The sequence below is a fragment of the Rhineura floridana genome, chromosome 9 (assembly GCF_030035675.1).
Source record: "Rhineura floridana isolate rRhiFlo1 chromosome 9, rRhiFlo1.hap2, whole genome shotgun sequence".
Classification (NCBI taxonomy): Eukaryota; Metazoa; Chordata; class Lepidosauria; order Squamata; family Rhineuridae; genus Rhineura; species Rhineura floridana.
Window position 1 is genome coordinate 117,999,215 of NC_084488.1, and position 13,392 is coordinate 118,012,606.

General features: G+C 42.2%; 1 protein-coding gene across 7 annotated transcripts in view; it reads right to left on the reverse strand.

Annotated features, from left to right (window-relative positions):
- The window catches only part of CTNNA2 (catenin alpha 2), an 810,025-nt gene that overhangs the window by 459,502 nt on the left and 337,131 nt on the right, over positions 1 to 13,392 (reverse strand). Inside the window, exon 1 of one of the 7 annotated variants that reach the window (XM_061583445.1) lies at positions 10,002 to 10,169. The exons of the other annotated variants lie outside the window; for them this stretch is intronic. The gene's annotated coding sequence lies outside the window, so the exon portion shown is untranslated. Of the gene's footprint in view, positions 1 to 10,001; positions 10,170 to 13,392 lie in introns of those variants that run through there. 7 annotated transcript variants of the gene reach the window in all.

Below are 13,392 nucleotides of genomic sequence, written 5' to 3' on the forward strand. Positions count from 1 at the left end.
GGGGGAGCTGATGAGCAGGAAGGTAGGGTTGCAGCCTTCGTATGAGGTGTAGTTGATACCAGGCTGCCCGGCTCACCGCCGAAATCTGAGCCTCCATGGACAGCCTGGAGTCAAGTACAACCCCAAGGCTGCGGACCTGGTCCTTCAGGGGTAAACTCACCCCATTGAACTTCAGGTCAACATCTCCCAACCTTCTTTTGTCCCCCACAAGTAGCACCTCGGTCTTATCGGGGTTCAGCTTCAGCTTGTTCCTTCCCATCCATCCACTCATGGATTCCAGGCACTTGGACAAGGTCTCCACAGCCAACTCTGGATTCCTGAATGCCCTGGGGGAGTTCCCAGTAGATACAGCAGGTGATCCTGTTGAAGCCCTTGTCATGCTGTGGAACAGAGAGGCATGTTGGGCTCTTGACAAGGTTGCCCCCGAGCGCCCTCTGGCATTGTGGAGCCTGGTTTGCAACTTGGTACACCAGTGAGCTAAGGACAAGGAAACAGGCTGAATGATGGCTAGAGTGCAAGTGGTGACAGACATGCAGTGAGGCTGATCAGGCACAAGTGACAGATTAATTCATGAAAGAACCATATGAGAAAGAACCAGAAATTTTAGAATGTGAGAATATTTAGAAATATCTAAAATACTTAGAAGGAAAAAAAATCATCAGGAACAGATGGCATACCAGTAGAGTTGCTACAAGCTACTGAGACTGAATCTCTCCAAATTTTGACAAAAAAATTGTAAAGAAATATGGAAAACTAAACAATGGCCCACAGACTGGAAGTGTTCAATATACATCCCCATTCCAAACTAAGGGGATCCCAGGGAATGCAGTAATTGTATGGAGTGAGAAATGCCAGATGTCCAAGATGGATTTAGAAAGGGAAGAGGTACTAGAGATCATATCACTAACATACATTGGATAATGGAACGGAGCAAGGAATTTCACCCTGTGCTTTATAGATTACAGCAAAGCCTTTGATTGTGTAGATCATGAAAAACTATGGAACGCGGTAAATGAAATGGGGTGCCACAGCATCTGATTGTCCTGATGTGCGGAAAGGGAGTGAGACAGGTGTATTTTATCACCCTATTTGTTTAATCTATATGCAGAACATATCATATGGAAAGTGGGATTGGACCAAGAAGAAGGAAGTGTGAAAATTGGAGGGAGAAATATCAATAACTTAAGAGATGCAGACGAAACCATACTACTAGCAGAAACCAGGAATGATTTGAAACGAATGCTGATGAAAGTTCAAGAGGAAAGCACAAAAGCAGGACTACAGCTGAACGTCAAAAAGACTAAAGTAATGACAACAGAAGATTTATGTAACTTTAAAGATGACGATGAGGACATAGATCTTGTCAAGGATTATCAATACCTTGGCACAGTCATCAATCAAAATGGAGAGAATAGTCAAGAAATCAGAAGAAGGCTAGGACTGGGGATGGCAGCTGTGAGAGAACTGGAAAAGGTCCTCAAATGCAAAGATGTATCACTGAACACTAAAGTCAGGATCATTCAGACCATGGTATTCCCGATCTCTATGTGTGGATGTGAAAGTTGGGCAGTGAAAAAAGCAGATAAGAGAAAAATCAACTCATTTGAAATGTGGTGTTGGAGGAGAACTGTGCACATACCATGGACCACGAAAAAGACAAATAATTGGGTGTTAGAACAAATTAAACCAGAACTATCACTAGAAGCTAAAATGATGAAACTGAGGTTATCATACTTCGGACACATCATGAGAAGACATGATTCACTACAAAAGATAATAATGTTGGGAAAAACAGAAGAGAGTAGAAAAATAGGAAGGCCAAACAAGAGACGGATTGATTCCATAAAGGAAGCCACAGACCTGAACTTACAAGATCTGAACAGGGTAGTTCATGACAGATGCTATTGGAGGTCACTGATTCATCAGGTCGCTGTAAGTCGTAATCGACCTGAAGGCACATAACAACATAAAAAACCCTGTGTGGCGGTGAGGGCAGCAAAGAAGGCCCACTTCTCTGCCACCATCACATCCTCAAGTAGGCGCACAGTGGAGCTCTTCTGTATTTTCAAGGGTCTGTTGAAAAATGGAGTTTTAGAACCTTCGGAGGTCCACTGTGAATTGTTTGCAAGATACTTTGAGGGTAAAGTTGCTCGCCTCCATAGCAATCTTGATCCACTGTAGTCCCCAATGAGGTGTCCAGTGTAACGTCTGCTGCAACTTCTTGGGAATGGTTTCCATTGATGTGACCTGATGACATAGACAAGGTGCTTGTGATGATGTGGCCAGCAACGTGTCCTCTCGACCCTTGCCCTTCTTGGGTTATTAAAGCTTGCCAAGAGGGTTTGGCCGAGGGGGTCTGGGGTGTGGTCAACACATCATTGCAGTAGGGAGTGGTTCCAGCCACCCTGAAAGAGGCGGTGATCCAACTGCTCCTGAAAAAGACTATCCTGGACCCATTCATTTGCAACAATTACCGACCGGTTGCAAACACCCCCTTCTTAGGAAAGGTGATTGATAGGGTTGTGGTTTAGCAATTGCAAATACTCTTGGATGAAATGGATTATCTTGATCTATTCCAGTCTGGGCTCAGGCCTAGTTATGGGACTGAATCAGCTTTCATCACCCTGATGGATGACCTGTATCTAGTCCCACATCAATTCATCTTCATTCATTCATTTATTAAATTTGTTAGACGCCCATCTGTCAGGGGTTATCCTGCCACTCTGGGCGACGTACAATAAAATACAAATACATTCCATAAAAAACATAAGCAGAAAAATTAAAACCACCCCTAGAACTGCAATCTAACAACCTAAACCCCCTCCCCAGCCTGGTTGAAGAGCCAAGTCTTCAAGGCCCGTCGAAAGCACAGCAAGGAGGGGGCCTGGCGGAGATCAGTTGGCAAGGCATTCCATAGCGAAGGAGCCACTACAGAGAAGGCTCTTGACCTAGTCCTCTCCAGTCTAGCTGCTTTTGTAGGGGGAATAAGGAGTAAACCTTTCATGGGCAATCATGTTCGACGGCGCCCCTGGTGAGAATGGAGGCGTTCCTTTAAGTAAAGAGAGCCAGCTTCAAATAAGGTCTTGAAGGTTAAAGTCAGAACCTTAAATCTGGCCCGAGCAACCACCGGCAGCTTTGGTCACCCTGATTGATTTTCTTTGTCAGTAAAGAGGCAGGTGGCATGTAGCCCTGTTGATTCTCCCTGACCTTTCGGTGGCTTTTGATACCATTGACCATGGTATCCTCCTGGAGTGGCTCCACAGTGCTGTGCTGCAGTGGTGTCACTCCTATCTTTAGAGTCATTTGCAGAGTAGCAATGAGGGACTACTGTTTGCCCCCGTGAGAACTGACCACTGGAGTTCCACAGGGTTCAAACTTGTACCTTATGCTGTTTAATGTCTATATTAAGCCACCAGGAAATACCAGCAAAGATGTGCAATAAGATGTCATCAATATGCTGATGAACCCCAATTCATTTTTTTCACTCCAGAAGATGAAGTTCAGGTGCTAGACCACTACCCAGTGCAGTATTGAGCTGGATGTCAGCCAACAAACTAAAAAGGAATCCAGAGAGGATAGAGATACTGTTGTGTTGTGGGGTTGGTTCTCATGTCCAGGAATTTGGGAAGTGACCTGATCTGGACAAGGCTGCACTCTCCTTGAAAGAAAAGGTGTAAAGCTTGAGGGTGTTCTGAGATCTAGCTTTGTTACTTAAAGCCCAAGTGGCTTCAGTCGCTAAGAGTTCCTATTTCCTGGATAGAGAAAGCCTATCCACAATAACTCATGCTCTGGTAACTTCCAGATTGGACTATCACAATGTGTTCTATATGGGGCTGCCCTTGAACATAGTCTGGAGGTTGTAACTGTTGCTGATTCAGCAGCCTGGGTGTTCGCAAGCTGGATACATATAAAACCAGTCCTAAAAGACCTGCATTGGTTGCTAATTTGCTGGTGAGCCCAATTCAAGGAGCTCATCCTAACACAGCCTTTCCCAACTAGTGGGCCACCAAATGTTGTCGGACCATAATTCCCATCTTTCCTGACCATTGGCAATGCTGGCTGAGGCTGATGGGAGCTGTGGTCCAACAACATCTGGTGGCCCACTAGTTGGGAAAGGCTGTCCTAACATAATGTCTTGGGTCCCAAATATCAAAAGAAGTTTCTCCTCCTGTATGATTGTGCTTGGGTATTAAGATTAGCAGGGGTACCCCTACACGAGACCCTATCGCAAGGTAACATTCAGGGGACAGTGGTGCTTAAGGGGGCTTTCTCTGAGGTGCCCACTAGGCTATGAACTGCCCTTGCACCAATATGTGATTTTCATTGGTAGGTAAAGACCTCTATTTGCCAAGATCTTTGGGAGAGGGGTATGTCCTGCTTTTCACCGATTTATTTATTTTTAAAAAGTTTTGCTCTGTTTTGTTTTAATTATTGGTTTAAATGTTTTATAATGTTGTGCATTTAGACCTGGTGTTATATTGTTTTATGTATGCGCTCTATCCTTGGACCAGTTGATGAAGGATGGGTTACAAATGTTACAAATAAATAAATAACATAAAATAAAGGTAAAAGCAAGAGACTATTACCATAGAAATGCACTACCACAACATAAAACTATGCCAGGTTTTTATTTGGGGGGGGGACTGCTTGAATAAGGTATTTGCAACCCTGTTTTACCATAGGACCACATATTTATACATAAGTATATTAAGAATTACAGAGCTCTCAAATCCCACAGAACTCTGTAAAAATGTATAAAGTTGCTTTGTCAGATTTCTGCAGCTTTATTATTCTAAGTCAAACAGAGACAATTGCTCTGTTATCTTCACAGAATGGAGAAGAGCAAGGTCAATGCCAAATCTATACAAAGTTGGTACTTAGCCAATTGTTTCTGCAAAGTTTTGCTCGAATTGATTCTGCTGTTCATAATAAAATAGTGTTCCATGAATAGACAAGCAAACAGTCAGAGGGAGAGGGAGCAGCATTTAAGTATTCAGCTAGGTTAACTGCCGTGCTAGACATATGATATGACAAGTTAATGCTGATTCTACGGAGAGTGTTATCTATGGGCAACCTTTAGATGACAGTTAGCTACAGTTGAATGGTATTAACAAACTGGGGTGGATCAACTTAATTTGCTTTGAATACATTTCACTAATTGTTCTTTAAATTAGATTCTAAGGGAGTTTGGTTATAAGCACTTGGAACAGCATATCAGAGAAGGAACTGAAAACTTGCTGTTGTAAGTGAAATGACTTTATCTTAGGCCATTTCTACAGAAGTTTAATCCTAATTGACAGCTTTTGAAACACATGGTTGTGTGAACAGCAATGATATATTTAGTTATGTAAGTGGTTGCAATATGGGTATCCAGAATCTAGTCTACACCCTGAGATATGCTAGGTTTGCAGGCTATAAAATGTGCAATGTTGTGTTACAAATGTTTTTTTTTTAATTATGATTTTGCATTTAAAAACACAAATCAAAAACAGATGGACATTGTATGTGGATTATGTAAAATATCACTTGGTGTGCTACTGGGTTTATTTTATTAGTGGAGAACTAAATGAGTCTTACCATCTTCGATATGCAGCACAGACTTTTTAAAACTGCCCACGCTCCTGCCCCACCCTGTCTTTCATCTCTCATTTCTTATAACATCAAATCCTGTGACCTTTCCTTCTCCAATTCTACCATCTTCAGTCACCAAAAAGTACCTTGCACCCCCATATAGCTCTCGGTCCTTTCATCCTTGGTCCCCCCACCACATACCTGGAATTTCCTCTCAGAAAATCTATGTTTTCCCATTTTTCTTTCCCTTCCTTCCCCGATTTGAAAGCCCAGCCAACTGAACTGCATCTCACACTCCTCATTCTCTTCTCTGTCATCCTTGCCCCTTGATTTCCTTTTGTCATCTCTCCCTATTGTTCAAATGCAAATAAATTATTGGGATGGGGATCTGTGGGTGGGTTTTTTTTGGGAGGGGTATGTTCTTGAATGAGACGTGTGCAGTAAGGGTGCTGAAAGAATGAATGACTGGATACAATTATCTGTTAGAAAAATAGGAACAAATCTGTCACTTGATGTATTGACTTTTCCTCCTGTTTCTTTTTCAAAAGTAACATGAAAAATATAACAGCGTATTCAGTTGTTTATCCATTAACAATACTTTTGGCTACTGAAAAAACTGTACAAATACATCACTCTAGAGCAGCCTTTGGTTCCCCAGATGTTGCTGGATTACAATTGCCATCATTCCTGACCATACTGGCTGGGGCTGATGGGAGTTGTAGCTCAACAACATCCAGAGAAAGGCTGCTCTGAGAATCTGGTTAAAGCTGTGGACCCCCATAAATAAATTCATTTTATTTTATTGCACTGGACATTGATTTTTTTAATTTTTTGCACCTGGTTCATGGACCCCCTGAAGCCCACAGACCACAGGCTAAACAGCAAAGGAGAACATACAGCAATAAGCTTAGACAAACCATTCTGACAGACTCACCAGTCTGTTCCAAAAGGGTAGAGCACCTGAGAGGAGCAGTAGCAATGGACATGAAACTGAATGACTCAAACAATAATAATCTGTGTAAGATGACATCACAGAAGTTGAAGTTACTGTTGTAATATCAGTAGCCTTTTCACTTGAGAGAGAAGATCCTGATTTCTGTTTCTTTCACTGTATGCAGCTGTACTTGGTCCAGAATGCAGCAACCAGATAACTGACAACATTTGGCTGTAGGGTGCATATAACACTACATTGTTTTCCAGAAAATTTTGGCATGTCTGGCAGGACATACATTTTAGAGTAAATAAAATATGTACACAGTAATGGTGGGAGGAAAACATTCTGAAGATTGAAGCTGGAGAGCAAAACTGTTATTATTAAATCTCCTCCTCCTTGTTTTTAATTTATGGGATGGCTCTAGTTTTGATGTTTTTGTTTTTTTACTCCTTGGAAGAGTGCATGTGTTGCGTGCAGTTCAGTTGTTGGCCTTTTTTCAAAAAGCTTAGCAGGGCTGGAAAAGATCTTTGTCCGGAGACCCCTGAGAGCCCACGGCCAGTCAGAGTAAACAATACTAGACTAGATGGACCAATGATCTGGTAATAGGCAACTAACTTGGAGGCTGCCATTCAGCAGTTGGGAGAGAAGTTGGTCCTTGTTTGCTAGCAAAATCAGATACGGCTTAACAACTTGTATCCAATGTGATTCAGCAGCAGCCAATGCAACTTCCGTCACCTTTTTCTAAAACTCAGATCTATTTTTTATTTGTTCTGCCAGTTTGGCTTTCTGTCCATGGATTATCATTACTGTTTGAGCTCTTCCATATTGTCGTGCTTGTTTTTTTCTTAGTACCCCCTTTGTGGGTGCACAGATACACTTGCTGCAGCAAGCCCAGATTTATTCAACTGACATCAGAAATATGGAAACAAATTCCCTGTGGAGGTATGTCACAGCTAGCCAATGAATTAGGAGAAATTCATCTGCAATTCCTTACAATCTTCCATAGATTTTAATCAAGGAAATTTGCAAAACTCACCATGTATAGAGTTGCCACCTGGCTTTGTTTGAAATGGACCTGTTATCCACCCCCCAGCTGCCCATTGTTTAGGCCTGCCTCAATGCTAGCACTCAACAGTTTTAATTTAGCATGCATTTAAACAACTTTACATAAGCAAATGTAAGGTGGATGAAATGTCTTTGCCTGATCTCTCCAATGGTTTTCATTACTACCACAATTAACCATGTAACATGGAAGAACTACAGAACCACCCAGAATGGGGTGGAAAAAGCAAAATAAAATAGCAGGTTGAGACAAGTTGAGACAAGGTCTGCAGGAACATGGGGCACCTTACAGGGAGAGCAGACACTGGTTGCTTCACAAGAACTGGAAATTAACTAAGTCCTTGCAACACTCAAGCCACTCCAGTTACTATCCAAGCCCCACTCCACCAGTTGTGAGCCAGAAGAACTCAAAGAGGTGCAGCCTTGGCATAGTACCTTCTGTCAAAGCAATGTCCTGTATGAACCAAATGGGACAGGCCTGTGGAAGTATTTTGCATGCAAACTGTAAGCCAATTTCAACAGCTTACAACCAATGACAGGCATATCGGTTTATGGCGCTATTATGTGCTTATAGAGGCAAAAAGATGCAAATTTGTACTCCCTTATGCCTCCTCAGCATCCATGATTGCTAGAATATAATTTTATTTTATTTTATTTCCCTTTAAAGTAGGGGTGGTTAACCTGTGACCCACCAAATGTGGCTGGCCTCCAACACCCAATATTCTCACCATGACCAATAGTCAGGGAGCTGTAGTCCAGGAACATCTGAAGGGTCAGATGTTAGCCATTTAAAGAATGCAATTTTGCCAAATTTTAACAATACACCATATATGAACTTAAAAAGAGGAGGAAATGTGAGAGTACAACAGGCCAGGATACAAAGTCAAAATTTCTCATTCCATTCTTTACTTTGCTACCAAAATCCCAATAATTCTTACCCCCCTCCATATCTTACATATGATAATGCAAGACTGACAAGTATTAAAAGAAACAAGATGAACTCTCCTTGCACCGCCCACTCAAGACTGTAGTCTAAGAACAAATTCTGATTTATTGAATGCAAGTGCTAGTAATGACTTATCAGTCTGGGTGAGAGAAGTCTATTACCTTCCAACCATATATCAAGCAGTTTTCATTTCTGTTATATGCAGCATGTCAGGTAGACCACAGCCAGAGCTAAACACTAAATTCACTCCAGGGTTAATAAAACTTTGCAGTGAGCAAGCATGACAGACAAGGTCTTGATTACAGAGAGCAAGATAGCAATTTCAGGACAAGTGATTCTATCTATATTTCAAAGAAAAATTTAAAGAGCTCAAAAACAAAGTATTTGATAAAGTATAATGAAAAGTAGTAAAATAGACTGCAGGCTCTGGGAAGTAACATATATTTAATGACTTCTACCAATTCTTAAACATGTCATGGAGGTGTCAGTCCTAAGTAGTACACACAAAGATTCTTCACCCTATTCTTTTTAAGTTGGTAAAAGTGGATTGGCTCTATTGCTTCTGCTGGCCAACAGGGAACATACATTTGGTGTGTCACTTAGGAGGATCTTGAAACAGTCACTAGATATCCTGAAAAGGTGCGGGTATAGTGGTGACAGCTTTGTTTTACATTCAGAAGGTTCCAGGTGGGGCTGAGAAAACCTCTTGCCTGAAGCCCTGGAGAGCCACTACCAGTCAGTGTTGACATTACTAAGCTAGATGGACCAATGGTCTGACTCAGTATAAGGTAGCTTCTATTATTTGAGAACATTATGAACAAACGATGGTATCTAATGTTAGTCATATTCCAAGCAGACCTATTAAAATAAATGGGATTAAGTTACTTAAATCCATTTATTTTAATGGGTCTACTCTGAGTATGATTTAGTTGGATATTACCCAATGGGTTGTATTCAGCTAAATCCTAAAATATGTCTATTAACTTTAATGGGTCTATTTTGAGTAGGACCAGCATTAAATACCACCCAGTAGGTTTAACTGATTTCACAAATATTTGCAAATTGTTCTTCCAATTTACTGGAAACAACAAAAGATTCCTTGCAATCTACCTCCTATTTAAGAATCTTAATCTGACACTCCATGCCCCTTCACCCTTCCTGGATGGCATAGTTAATACTAAGCAGGAATGTAAACACATTTGCAAACCCAGACTAAGAGAAACCCTAGTTAGCCTCCAACAATTTGGTTAATGCTAACACCACTGAGAGAAGGAGGCAGGGACTACATGTGAGAAAGAGAAAGAACATATTTCTGTAGCCCACTCCCAAACTTTTAACCATGATTATGGAAACCATGGTGTTACATCTGTACCAGCCCAAGTCAGAGAAAATACAAGCAAAAGGACTTGGCTAGATGGAAGTAGAGCAGGGAACTGGTTGACACAATTTCATCACAAGAGCAAAATAATAATACAAGTTAGCACTTACTTCAAAATAAGTTCCTTTGGAATAACGGCAACTTCCAAATTAACTGATTCAGAATCGGTGTGTAGATAAACTTCTCAAACAAACATCAAGGATTTTCAATATAAGCTGTCAACACTCCCAATAAGCTCAGTGATTCAGCTTCTATCATGGCTATTTCTGCAAACAAGTTCACAGCTCCTAAAATATAATTAAAAGGGGGAAGGAATCTCTCTTCCCTCCACATATGCACATGTACTGAATATGCCAAGCAAAAAGGAGGTGATCCTGCAAAGAGGAGAGGTGATAATAGAGTGTCCTAGCATTTTTGTTTAATTATACTTCTCTCTTGACACCTTTCAATAATGTCATTGCACCATTTGGAGGAGGAAAAAAATAACAAAACTGAATGTGACAGATTACATGTTACAATATTAGCCTTAATTTTTATTTGGTCTCCATAAACAAATGAAACCTCTAGCCATAAGCACTAAAATGCATAGGTAGTAAAAACAGTTTTTTAAATGTATTTTGCCCTTTTAACATGTTATTTGTATTTCTGCATTTTATCTTTTTTCTGTAAACTGCCCTGGAAACTCTCTTCATAAATATTTTAATTTTTTTAAAAAACATGCATGCATATGGAACAGGGCCTCATTCGTTAATCCCACAGAACATGAAAGATCACAAAAGGAAAAAGTGTCCCCATAAAATTTAAAGTCGTTGGCTCCAAGCCATAGAGACCTTTATAGGTAAAGGATATTACCTCTCAAGCAAATGTCTACGGTTGCCAGGTTCATGGCCTGAGACTGATCCTGTATCTTTAGGAGAAGAGAAAGTCAGCCAAGTGCAGGTGTTCTTGCAACTCTGTAATAGGAAAACCCACAAGGTGGAATTCTCCCTTCCTCCTCCACAACTTGGTCTTCTGTGTCTTTAAAAGTTGTGCAGAGGGAAGGGAAAATTCCACCTTGTGGTTTTTCCCATTACAGTGTTGCAAGAACACCTGCACTTGGCTGACTTTCTCTTCTTCTAAAGATACAAGATCAGTCTCAGGCCATGGACCTGGCAACCCTATATGTCACCATCTTTTAACACCTCACAAAAGAACAAGTTGCATATGACACGGTGCAATGTAAGGGAAACAAAGTCACATCTATTGGCTGAAGATACCGACTAATGCAAGTGAAAGATTTCCACTTATACAGTTCCCGTCATTTGAGTAATACAAGGAAGAACTGCAAAGGTGCAAGATTGGCGTTCTATAGAGACATTCCAGCCTCTAAAAGTTGACAAAAGCTCGATTCTACAATATCCTAATATGAGATATCAGGCTGCAATAGGAGACGGCTTGAGTGCAGATGGAGACGAACTCCTGGTGGATGCAATTACACACTGGTAAGTGCCTATGGTAAGCTGTATTTAGGGGCAGTGAGGGCAGCAAAAAAATATAGTATTTTGCTGCCACTATCAAATCATCAATCTGCCACCCAGCGGAGCTCTTCAGAATTGTCCAGGGGCTATTACACACTGGCTCCAAGGACATGGTAGAACCATCTGAGGCCTGCTGTAATGAATTTGCTATGCACTTCCAGGATAAAATCTTTAGCATCCACCAGGACTTAGACTCCACTGGTATAGCAAGTGAATCAAGTGAGGTATCCAGAGCACAGCCTTGTCCCGATTTCTTGGATGAGTTTGTTGGTACACCTTGAGAACGTAGACAAGGTGCTTGGACAGGTAGGTGCAACCATTTCTGTGCTGGATCCTTGCCCTTCTTGGCTAATAAAAGCTAGCAGGGATGGAACAGCCGGCTGGGCCAGGGAAGTGATTAATCCCTCTCTGCAAGATGGGGTGGTCTCTGGCTGCCTGAAAGAGGCAGTAGTGAGACCACTCCTGAAGAGACCCTTCCTGGACCCAGAAAATCTTAATAATTATAGGCTGGTGGCAAATGTTCCATTCCTGGGCAAGGTCCTTGAACAAGTGGTGGTGGGCCAGCTCCAGACACTCTTGGATGAGACAGATTTTCTGGATCCATTTCAGATGGGTTTTAGGCCTGGTTTTGGCATGGAAACAGTGTTGGTATGATGACCTTTGTCGGGAGAGAGACAGGGGGAGTGTGACTCTGTTGTTTCTCCTTGATCTCTCAGCGACTTTCAATACCATTGACCATGGTAACCTTCTGGGAAGACTGCCGGAGTTGGGAGTGGGAGGGACTGCATGACATTGGTTCCGCTCCTACTTGGCAGGTCAGCTCCAGAAGGTGGTGCTTGGGGAACATTGCTCGGCACCCTGGACTCTCCAATATCGGGTTCCGCAGGGGTCAGTTCTGTTCCCCATGGTGTTCAACATCTGCATGAAACTGTTGGGTATGGTCATCCGGAGCTTTGGAGTGTGTTGCCATCAGTATGCTGATGACACGCAGCTCTATTTCTCCTTTTCATTTTCTTCAGGTGAGGCTGTCAATGTGCTGAACAGTGCCTGGCTGCGACAATGGACTGGATGAGGGCTAATAAACTGAGGCTCAATCCAGACAAGACTGAGAAGCTGCTAGTGGGTGGTTCTTCTGAGCGGATGGTGGATGTCCAACCCGTCCTGGATGGGGTTGCACTACCCCTGAAGGAGCAGGTTCGTAGCTTGGGGTTCTCCTAGAACCATCTCTGTCACTTGAGGCTCAAGTAGCCTTGGTGGCATGGAGTGCCTTCTACCAGCTTCGGTTGGTGGACCAGCTACACCCCTATCTGGACAGGGATAACCTGGCTTCATTTGTCCATGCTCTGGTAACCTCCAAGTTAGATTACTGCAATACGCTCTATGTGGCGCTGCCTTTGAAGACAGTTCGGAAACTGCAGCTTGTGCAAAATGCAGTGGCCAGATTGGTAACAGGGACCAGACAGTTCAAACATATAAAACCGATTCTTGCCTGCTTGCATTGGCTGCCTGTATGTTTCTGAGCTCGATTCAAGGTGCTGGTTTTAACCTATAAAGCCTTACACGGCTTAGGACCACAATACCTAACGCTTTGCACAAGAACCCACCTGTACACTACGCTCACCATCCAAGGCCCTCCTCCAGGTGCCTACTCTGAGGGAAGCTGGGAGTCTGGCTACAAGGGAGAGGGCCTTCTCAGAGGTGGCCCCCAAACTATGGAATGATCTTGTTGATGATGTGCACCTGGCGCCAACACTGTTATCTTTCTGGCGCCAGGTCAAGACTTTCCTCTTATCCCAGGCATTTTAGCATGTGTTTTTAAATTGCTTTTTAAAGATGTGATTTTAACTGTATATATTTGTTTTTAATGTTTTTAATTGTTGTAAACCGCCCAGAGAGCTTCGGCTATGGGGCAGTATACAAATGCAATAAATAAATAAATAAATCCTAGAATCATACCCTCGTAGAGTTGGAAGGGGCCTATAAG